Raw genomic sequence first — 11,973 nt, forward strand, 5'->3', positions numbered from 1 at the left:
TAAACTAAAGAAAAAAGTTTCCAAATTGAATGGCTAGAGATGGGAAAAAAAAGCATTTGTCGGTAAGGCAAAAAGACTAATGCTATGTACTGAAGCACCTGAGAGAAGTGACGAACTCTCACCTTGACCCCATGCAGTTTGCCTACCAGGCGAACAGAAGTGTAGAGGATGCGGTCAACCTCGGGCTGCACCATATTTTACAACACCTCGACCACCAAGGCACCTATGCAAGAGTCCTATTCGTGGACTTCAGCTCAGCATTTAATACTATCGTTCCCGGCATCCTGCAGCCAAAACTCTCCTTAGGAGTCCCAGGATCAACATGCTCATGGATAGTGGACTTTCTAATGGCAAGGGAACAGGTAGTCAAAGCCGGCGCCTTCTCGTCCAGCACACGAACAATCAGTACTGGAGCCCCCCAAGGATGCGTCCTCTCCCCTCTGCTCTTCTCTCTCTACACGAATGACTGCACCTCAGCTGAGCAGTCAGTGAAAATCATCAAATTCGCAGATGACACCACTATCATCGGCCTAATCAAGGATGGTGACGAGACCGCGTACAGGCATGCAGTGGAGAAGCTGACACAGTGGTGCAGCAGCAGCAACCTCGATCTAAACCCCACCAAAACAGTTGAGATGGTGGTCGACTACAGGAAAAAAACAAATGCACTAGCCCCGCTAACAATAGTCAACGCAGTGGTGTCGCGGGTTGATTCCTTTAAATTCCTAGGGACAACCATGTCCAGTGACCTAAGATGGGGATTAAACATAACCACAAACATCAAAAAGGCCCAACAGCACCTGTTCTTCCTGAGGCAACTCAGGAAATTCAACATCCCACAGGAGCTACTGTGCGTATTCTACACCGCCATCGTGGAGTCTGTCTTATGTTCCTCGATCACAATCTGGTATGGTGGCGCAAGCGAGAACGACAAACAAAAACTGCAGAGGGTAGTGAAGACTGCGGAAAGGATCATAGGGACCAACTTCCCCACGATAAGGGATCTGTTCTCATCCAGGGTAAGGAAACGTGCTGAGAAGATCGCAAACGACAAGCTGCATCCTGGTCACAACCTGTTCGACATCCTACCATCCACAAGACGGTTCAGGTCCATCTCCGTCAAAACGTCCAGATCCGCAAGAAGCTTCTTTCCGTTAGCCGTCCATCACCTGAACAATCCAATCAAAGCGAATGCAATCCCAATATCAACAGCCAAACAACGTGTCCCTACTTGGCGACCTGACCACCATAGTCGTAGCTAGAAATGAAATGCTTGTAATGTCTTTATGTTATATATGTAATGTCTCCCTCCCGCCCTTTTCATCCCTGCTTGATGCTGCACTGTAATCCACAAAAAATTCCTAGTGTGCGCAAGCACACATGGCCAATAAAGTTGATTCGGTACTTGTTTCCTAGCACGGCCACAATCGTGGGGATCGTGTACCTTTAAGTTAAGGTACACGATCCCCACGATGGACCCGATTTCCTTTGAAATCAGGTCCATTTTGCCGGCAAAGGTACAAAATCGGGGGCATCGCGTCGGTCGGGACCATTAACATTGGTCCCGACGCGACCGACGCGATGCCCCCGATTTTGCCATAGGCTTCAATGTTAAAATATTTTTTAATATTGAAATCGTGAGGATCGCGTCGGTCTTGTGCCATTATAATAGCACAAGATGAGATGGACTTGATTAAGTCCATCTCACATTGAAAAAAATGTGAAAAATGTGAAATGGGCCAATATGACACATTTCACATTATAGATGTCCCCGTCGTCACCCCACGATAGACGCCAACCCGAAGCGTGGCAAGCGCAGCGAGCCCGCGAGGGGCGGCGGTGCGCGTTCTCCGACCTTTTCATTCCCCTACTATCCACGTCGGCGTGGATTTGAGAATATATAGTGTGGCGAGCCACCGAACCCGAAGCCTGGCGAGGGGACGCGTATACCTGTGAAGTTATACGTGTCCGCTCGCCACGCTTCGGGCTCGGTGGCTCGCTGCGCTTGCCACACTATATATTCTCAACTCCACGCCGACGTGGATAGTAGGGGAATGAAAAGGTCGGAGGACGCGCACCGCCGCCCCTCGCGGGCTCGCTGCACTCGCCACGCTTCGGGTTGGCGTCTATCATGGGGTGGGGTTTACGTGGTAAAATTTGGGGGTCTAGGGAATATTTTACATTGAATCCAATGTAAAATCGGGTCCCAGGGACCCGGTTTACATTTGATTCAATCAAAAAATCGGGTCGGTCGCGTCGATCGCATCGCATGCGACCAAATCGCATGCGATGCGATCGACGCGATTTTTCCGACACGACCACCCCGATGTAAATCGGTGTGGCCGTGCTAGGAAACAAGTACCGTTGATTCTATTCTATTCTATGTACACATGGTACAATTTGACATTCGATTTTGACTATATAGTCAAAATTGAATCGGGATTACATAGACATTGAATGGAGCTTTCTATCCAGTTTCAATGCAGATGCGCGCTCCGGTTTAGCTGAAATCGAAAAGCCAAATAGACAGTGCAGCAATGACTATATAGTGCAGATTGAATGTAGATAGTATGAATTGTATGTAAATAGCATATGAGTTAGCAAAGATTGCATAGCAATCGAATCTTGTGGTGTGTACATATGGTACAATCCAGCATACAATTTTGACTAAACATAGAAATATAGAATTTGACGGCAGATAAGAACCACTTGGCCCATCTAGTCTGCCCCTTTTTTTAAACATGTTACCTCAAATCATATTTGATCCTTATTTTTTTGTAAGGATATCAATATGCTTATCCCAAGCATGTTTAAATTGTACTACTGAATTTGCGTCTACCACCTCTGTTGGGAGGCTATTCCACTTATCTACTACTCTTTCTGTGAAGTTATTCTTCCTCACATTTCCCCTGAATCTTCCTCCCTCTAGTTTCAGTGCATGTCCTCGTGTTCTGTTGCTCCTCTTCCTGTGAAGAATGTCTCCCACCTGTACCTTGTTAAAGCCCTTGATATATTTGAAAGTTTCTATCATGTCCCCCCTTTCCCTTCTCTGCTCTAAAGTATACATATTAAGATCTTTTAGTCTTACCTGGTACGTTGTGTGATGTAGGCCATGCACCATTTTAGTTGCTCTTCTTTGTACAGTCTCTAATGTTTTTATATCCTTCTGGAGATATGGCCTCCAGAACTGAACACAATACTCTAGGTGAGGTCGTACCAATGACCTATACAGTGGCATTATTACTTCTTTCTTTCTACTGCTGATACCAGCTGCTGATTGATCTACCTGCTGATTGACTATATAGTCAAATCGCATCGGTATCGCATGCAGATCGACAGTTTTTTTTTACCTTGCAATCCCAATGTGCGCTCCCAGGACAGCACAAATTGAAACCCAGATAGACAGGGCAGCAATGATTATATAGTGCAGATATCCAGGATATAGTCAAAATCACATGCATATCGGGTGGTTTGCCATGTGACTCGATCCCGATACGATCTGATCGCATTGGGCTTGAGTAGCAAGCCTAATCGACCATGTGTACACACCATTAGTCGAATAGGAAAGGAATCTCACTGTATGTACACACCATTACAGCTCCTGGTACTCCCAGGAGGTCTCCTATCCATCTATTTACCATGCGCCACACTGGTTTGCTGCCAAGATCAGATGAGATTGGATTTATCCAGTGTGGTGTTCTGTTTGCCCTTTTCTACTTCTTCTTACTAGTAAACTTAGTGGTTCCCAAACTGTTTTGAATCATGGTATCCAATAGAATCAGAATTTCATCCTATTAAGTTGGCGATTTCAGAAAAATTACAAACATCCAACTATATCATCCCAATAAACGTCACCCACATTCTCTGTTTGCACTCTTATACTTCTCTCTTCTAGTAAACTAATAAAAAAGTTTCTAAACTGAATGCCTGAAAAGAAAAATATTTCAGTAATGTAAAAATATCTTCAGCACCTTGTATTCCCATATAATTTCCCACCCAAGTACTAACCAGGCCAAACACTGCTTAGCTGCGAAAATCAGACAAGATTGGGACTATGGCTGTGGTGTGAGCAATGCACTCTTCTACTCCTCTCTACTAGTAAACTAATAATATAGTTTCCATTCTGAATGGCTGGAGAGAAGAAAATCACATGTGCTGGTAATGTAAAAGGACCTACAGCACCTGGTAATGGAGTTCCATTTGGCTAGCGGATATTTTAAAGTCCTATCCACAAGACTGCCTGCCAGTTAAGAAGCCAACTATTGTGAGGTGCGCAAACAACTGCATTGGTAAGAGAGTTTCTATCGCCAGCCCCTGCCAGCAGCATTGTTGGTAAGAGAGTAGTCAGTCCTTATATAACAAAACAACAGAAAACAGTGTACCATCTGTGTTATATTAAAAGGAGAAAAAGGGTTAGGGACATTTATTATCAATCATAAATCACATAAAATAAAAAAATATATATTTGCAATAATATCAATAAAATCAAGGGCTAATAGGGAACACTTGTTATTGGGTCTATTCCTCAGGACTAGGTCCTTTTTCCGGTATTGCTAAGGCCGCTTAATTTGTTACCAGTTCCTTGTTGGTTACAATAACATACAGGGTTTGGCAGGGTTTGAAGGCTTATTAAGATTTCAATATATCGAAGTGGACCCAAAAGAAAAAACAAATAGAACCACAATGGTGTGATATTGTTGGTTTCGTTACGTTGATCCAATCCTGGTGCTTTGGGAACACAACATTAGCCCCAAGGCAGTAGCACTCAGAGCCTATTTCAGGAGGGGTCGAGTTGAAGAAAAGTTGCTGCACTTGTGGAATCAAGGTCCCAATCATGTGTCCTGGTTCTTGTAGTTCACCTAGTGTGTGGCGTCTCAATAATATAATAGGTAAGTGTCCCAATGATAGGCTCAACGCGTTTATCTTGCGAGATCCAGCTTCCTCAGGAGCATGACCATCGAATGATTTTGCAAGCACTCGCAGACCTAAGACACCTCTCTGGTGTCTTAGATCTGTGGGTCCCTGTAAGGAAAGCGGGCGGGCAGCTGATGTCAGATGCCTGCCCCCACACCGACGTCATCAGCGCAATAGCATGGAAATGCCCAGCATTTTCATGGGGATGCTCATGAAACAACGGGCGTTCCTATGGGCGCTACCCCTCGTCGCTACCCCCCCCCCCCCCCCGTCCGCACTGATAGGTGCAAACGGGAGTATGAATAAGCGATCCAACTAGTTCAAGAAAAATTGGGACAACCATCACTCCATTTGCACATGGTCTAATGTTTTAGGAGCTTTCATGTGTCCTTTTTATTTATTTTTATTAACCTTTAAAAAAAAGTAGTAGAGAAACGCCTTTTTAAAAATATTATTGTATTTTAACATATAGGAGTAGACATTTTGTATTCCTAACCTTGCGAAACACAAAAATTATTACCAAAGGATTCCATAAATATTACTTTATTTTCTAGTCAGTCATAGAAATATTTTCTAGTCAGTTTTCTAGTCAGTCATAGAAAAAAAACTAAACAACAGTTAATACCACAAAAGTTACAGACTATTGCGTTTCAATATTGCATTGAGCAGCATCTGCAGTGTCTGTGTGTGGGGTGTCAAAGTACTGTATGATTGCACACCAGAAGAATGCGATTGCAGTTACAACGGTGGGCCTCTCCAGTTTCGGAAGTTGTGAGGGATTTTCCCAGGTTCAAAAAGATAATTTGGGCCCCCCTCCTCTACTCCAACAAGTTCACAATATGCCACACAGCAGTGGATGTCAGCAGTGGGCCCCTCAGTCCTCAAGGGCTCAGGTGCAGTGCACCTGCTACACCAATTGTAGTCCTGCCTCTGTGCATCCCATAATCTAAACGTGCATTAACTGCAGTTTATTTTCATTTGGCTTTGAATATGATATCATTATTTCTTGGTGGATAGCAGTCTTCAGTTCAATGTTTGTAGACTTCAGTTTTCAGATGGTCCTGTTGGCCATGTAGAGGCCTTTCATGAAGCTAATGAGTCTGCTTGTTTTTGTAACCAGATAAATGACAGTCAAAAACTGCTGTGATGCAAAACTTCATAAATTGATTAGAAATGTAAATCCGCAATGAAGGCCACCATCTGGACGATACCATATTCAAAACCAATTGAAAATAAATTGTATTCCATGTACCTTTATGTATCAAATATGTGAACAGTTTTTACCATGCCTATTTTGTTAACCTTTAAGATTAGATGGTTTTGTGACTCACTTTGTATATCAGCTGTGGCAATACCAACTTAAGTGAACAGTCTCTATGTCATGAACTTAATTTAGTTAACTTTCATATTACCAAGATTTAGGTAGAAGCTGAAATACAGTTGGAAAATGTGATTCCGGACAAGAAAAGCAATCAACATTGTTTTCACATTTGGACTGTTGACCAGATTTGGATGGCGGTATCTGGATATTCCTTTGCAGATGGCATGCACAATTTTGGCAAGAAACCAAAGGCCATGCTTCACATTTCTTGACAGAATTATTTTTTTCGAAAATTGGCCAGCTGGTCTTTCTATGACAGTTAATCTTATTTCCCTTCAGGTTCTCCAGTTCTGTATAAAGTCTTTCTTCCTGTGCCTTAGGGTTCAGACTTTTACGAAACTTGGCACGCCGGTTTTTAAACCACACCTGATGGAAAACAGACAAAAGATTTACCATTTGAAGATCATAGACATAATGTAAACAGATGATTAAATATTAAACACATGGAAGGTAAATAAAACAATAATTATGTAGCAGTACATTGATTTTAATAAAATAGTGAATTAGGCAGATGTTTAATAAATAATATGAATGCAAATGATAATGCTGTAACTCCATAATGTACTCCAAAGTGCGCCTTCATAAGCTACATGATATATGGAGGTGATCCCGATTTACAGTCTGAAGTTGGCTGACCACATGGGTTGGATATGTTTGAAAACCAAACTGAACTATACAGACTCTGTTTCAACAATTTTCAGGCTGTGAACGCTCATCGTTCAGTACCATACTGTACACTCAATGAAACATTTAAAATAGTCATTAGGTAATCTGGCTTGTATGATTATTGTGCAGTGCATTAAAAACTTTGCATACATGTGCTCCCTTCACTAACAACATAACTGAATGCCATTCCTTTAGGTCAAATATTCTACAAAGTCACTTAACGTTCCACTAGGAAAGAAAAAAATATATGCACAATCTATACGGTCCGTGTCATACTTTTTGGCCAAAAAATAGCAGTTCGCCAACCAACGTCTAGTCGACCTTTTCCAAGTGGGTAACTAATACACACACACCCCCCCTCTCCCTTCCCCCACCGCCACCGATTCCCCTTGATACCATGTGAGGGGATGCCTCAGCTGCAGGAGAAATCATTCATTGGTCGACTGACTTTTATTTGTGAGTGCCGGGATGAAGACAGGTCGGGCAGTTGCCGTCCTGTGATGTCAGCCGCCCACCCCCAGCACACATCATCCCACCTGGTTCCTGTCACCGTCCACCCCAAAATCAAGATCACCCCAAATCAAAATGACCCCCTAAGTTTTAGTCTGGAGTGTAAACCCCCTCTAAGTTAATTAGCATTGGTCTCTAGTATTCAGACTTCATATTGAAAAGGAACAGTGAAGGTAAATCCAGTTTTAGGGAAGAGTTTGGGGCACGCAACACCCCTCTGGGGTGTGGTCTATCTGCTTTGGGGTAGCAAACTATAAATATTAAATTTAGCACCTTTTATACCATCAAATAAAATTCCTAGTAATACTATTATTTTTAACATTTTAATTAACACCTTTCACCTGTTTAACACTTTATAATTCAATATTTTTTGCTTCTTATTAACACTCACTAAGACCTTAGCTTCTCACTAGTGTGCTATGTTGGGGTAGCTGGCCTTTCACCTCTGAAACCTCTCACTGCCTTAGACTTAAATTTACCTAGACAATGGTTGATTGCCTAGTATTTTTGGCCCAAAAAGTACAGTATACCGAGAACTACAGTACATAGAGTGTGCATCAGCACTATATATTTTCTTTTCTTGTGAAGTCTCAGCACAGAAACCTTGACATTCAGGGCCTTATTCTAGGTCACTATTTCTGACAAACTCCTTCTTTGATGGACAAAACCATGTGCACTGCAGGTGGGGCAGATGTAACTTGTGCAGAGAGAATTAGATTTGGTTGAGTTATTTTGTTTCTGTGCAGGGTAAATACTGGCTGCTTTATTTTTACACTGCAATATAGATCTCATTTTGAAGTAAAACCCCACCCAAATCTAATTCTCTCTGCACATGTAACATCTGCCCCACCTGCAGTGCACATGGTTTTGTCCATCTAAGAAGGATTTTGTCAGAAAGAGTGAACTAGAAATAGGCCCTCAATCCTGTAGCTAGACGAAAGGAGCATATTTATAAGTAATTCTGAGTTACGTAATACTGTGACTAATTTAGCATCTTTTGTGCACTTCATCTGGTGTGCAAATGACCAAGGACAAAAAAAGCCAACTCTTTAGTCCTTGGGGGATCTGGTGCTGTGAGGGTTCAATGGGTCTGGCTGTCCATATTGAATCTGCTCATAAATGTCCCTCCAAAAATGTCCTCCGCCCTGGTGGTGTCTGATGCTGGAAGTCCTACTGGACAGATCGATAGATGCGGATTCAGGGCAGCCATATATATATATATATATATATATATATTCCCGTGGATTATATATGTATATTGCCAATGGCTATGCGCATGTAAACCCCTGGCAACAAGCATGTAACCCCTTGCCAATGGGAATGTAACTCCCTGGCAATGAGAATGTAACCCACTGGTAACAAACAAAACCCCACCAGCAATGAATAAGAAATCCCTGGAAAAGAGAATGAAACCCCTGGCTAAGAGCATGTAACCCAAGCAGACAGTATGAAACCCCTGGCAACGAGCAAGTAGGCCCTGACAATGAGCTTGAAACCCCTGACAATGACCATGAAACCTTTTGCAATGAGCATTTAGGTATAAAAAATTATTGTCAGGGGGGCACACTATTAGGGGGACATAGGGGCAGCGCAAGGGTTTTTTCACACCCCCCTCCCCTGCAAACTATAAATTTGTTCACTACCTCCCATAATTTGGTCTCATGTGAAAGGGACGTGGTGATACAATAGAACCCCCAATTCAAATTACACAGCATGAAGTGACCATGAACCATACTACACCACACAGTAGTACCTTACTAATGTAACAACACACTGTAATTCCCTTTATTCACATGACATCACTCAGTAGTGGCCCTTATGCACATTAAACTGCACAGTAGTACGACTTATGCACAATTCCAGCTGACCACCCATGCCTTTCCAATAGCTTCATGCCCTGTGCCCCTCCAGCAGTTTCCCTACCTAACTGTGTCCCTCCATCTCCCTCTCTCCCTGTCTTCATCACTGTGCTCCTCTTAATGGCACTTTTTCACTTCAGAAGTGGTGACTGCTTCACAATAAATATGATGTGCCAGAAAAGAAAGCCACTGAGACCTGATAAGGGGACAAATGCTTGGCTGCAGGTGGAGGAGAACTATGGAGCCATTAGGACCTGAGGAAGGGGGAGGTTTGCATAAAATAAAATTATACTGAGCAGCTGAATGGTTGACATGGGCCACTTCTGCTCTTGGTCATCCCTCCTCCCTTATCACTGCTTCGTACATCTACCCCTGAGTCCCCCCTCCATTAACCCCTGAACACCACCATCGGAAGCGATTTCCCCAGCCCTATCGTATTTGTCGATTTTCCTGCAATATGAGCAATTAAGCTCCAGTTTCTTTCCACAACTCATAAATGTTTTAGTAGGTTATTTGTCTGCTGAAAGAAATTTCCATGCTCTGTGCATCTTTCCACAAGATTTTATGAATATCCTCCTTTATTTGAAGTTGAGGTTAAGTGTGTAACTGCATGACTAGGACTGACCACATAGCACACTGGCTAACAGATTGGGCTTGGGTTTCTAATATTTGTCATAAGAATGGATTCTTCTCTGTCACTATGCAGTACTTTAGAGGATACTGTGTATGTAACTACCCAAATGAGGGTTGGGATGGACAGGGCTCCTGTTTATGAATATGTACAGAGGCATCAAGATTTCTAATGATGCCCTGGCTTTTTAAGGTATATTGTCCATTATTAATTAAAATTATTACTGTTTTGTGCGTTATACTGTAGGTCTCACATTTCACTGAAACAGCACTGGTTTTACCTCTGTACATATTTAAATGTATACTATTTATACAATTTATTTAACATTTACTGGCTACATCACAAAAGTTTCAGCTTCTTTACTGATATTGCCCGGGCATTTTAAAGGAATACACATCTCAAATGGTCCCTGATTTTTACTCCTCCGTTTTTTTACTGTACACTATTTCACATTGCAAAAGAGATAAACTTATACTTAGGGGGTGATTATGGTTGGTTTATAAAAGCAAACTCCTTCTTGTGCAGAGAGAGTTAGATTTTATGTGAGTTATTTTGTTTCTGTGCAGGGTAAAAACTGGCTGCTTTATTTTTATACTGCAATTTAGATTTCAGTTTGAACACATGTAGCTCTCTCTGCACATGTTACATGAGACTCCCCTGTAGTGCACTTGGTTTTGTCCATTAACGAAGGAGTATGTGTTTACAAACAAACCAGGATCACCACCCTAGTTTCAGGATATGTAAGGAAGACTATAATACCCCTTTCACATCGCAGACACGGTTTAATAACCGGTATTTTAAAACGGTAATTAAAACGGGTCAGAGCCTTAACAGTGACCCAGATTACCGTTTTAAATACCGGTTACGTGTCATTCACATAGCACTTGAAACGTTTCATCCAGAACACGTTTCAAGTGCTATGTGTGCCTTTTGCCTGTGCTAAGAATTTGGGGTACAGGCGTCCTTTAACCCCTTGAGTGGTGGGTTTTACTGGGGCAGGACAAACCTACCAGGGCAGGTTTATCCTGCCCCAGCAAAACCCACCACAGAAAGCCAGAAGCAGCCCGCCCCCCTCGCCTCCGCTCCGGCGTTAGTACGCCGGAGCTTCCTTGCTGCCTCTCTCCCCGAGTCCCCCCTGCCTAAGCCGCGGCGCCTGTCATATTTAGCAGTGACGTCGGCGGCAGGCTGGGGGATGTTCGCTGCTCGGAAGGACTCCGAGTCCCCCCGAGCCTGGCCGACCATACCCGAGCCTGCCGCCGACGTCACTGTAAAATGAGTGACAGGCTGTCGGACGGGCTGGGCTGGCTGGCGGGCGGGTCAGAGAAGCTCCGGCGTACCGATCGCCGGAGCACAGGTACAGGGGGGGGGGGACAATGACTGGGGGGACAGAAGGTGGTCACGGGGGTGTCCCGTAGAGGTGCTGCGCCAGTGGTGCACACCTGGACACCACTGGCGCGCACCTATTGTATAGCAGTGGGATTGTGCTTGTGCTTGTGCTGTTTGCCTGAAATACCGTTTCAGACAAACTGTACACATTCACATTGCACAAAAAACGGCAAGGAACCGTGTAGGACTCTGCTTTTTACACGGTTCGAAATGCCAGTTAATTTAAAACGGTAAATTGCCTGTGGTGCATTCACAGTGCACCCTTAAACGTTTTAAAAAGGGAAAAAAACGGCAATATACCGTTTTAAAAGTGCGATGTGAAAGGGGTATTAGACAGATGCCAATGATTTCAACAGGATTATACATGAGTTCTACAAAAATGTAAGGTACTTGTTTCCTAGCACGGCCACAATCGTGGGGATCGTGTACCTTTAAGTTAAGGTACACGATCCCCACGATGGACCCGATTTCCTTTGAAATCAGGTCCATTTTGCCGGCAAAGGTACAAAATCGGGGGGCATCGTGTCGGTCGGGACCATTAACATTGGTCCCGACGCGACCGACTCGATGCCCCCGATTTTGCCATAGGCTTCAATGTTAAAATAATTTTTAACATTGAAATCGTG

The sequence above is a fragment of the Crinia signifera genome, chromosome 1, assembly GCF_055691185.1.
Source record: "Crinia signifera chromosome 1, ASM5569118v1, whole genome shotgun sequence".
In the NCBI taxonomy this organism is placed as follows: domain Eukaryota; kingdom Metazoa; phylum Chordata; class Amphibia; order Anura; family Myobatrachidae; genus Crinia; species Crinia signifera.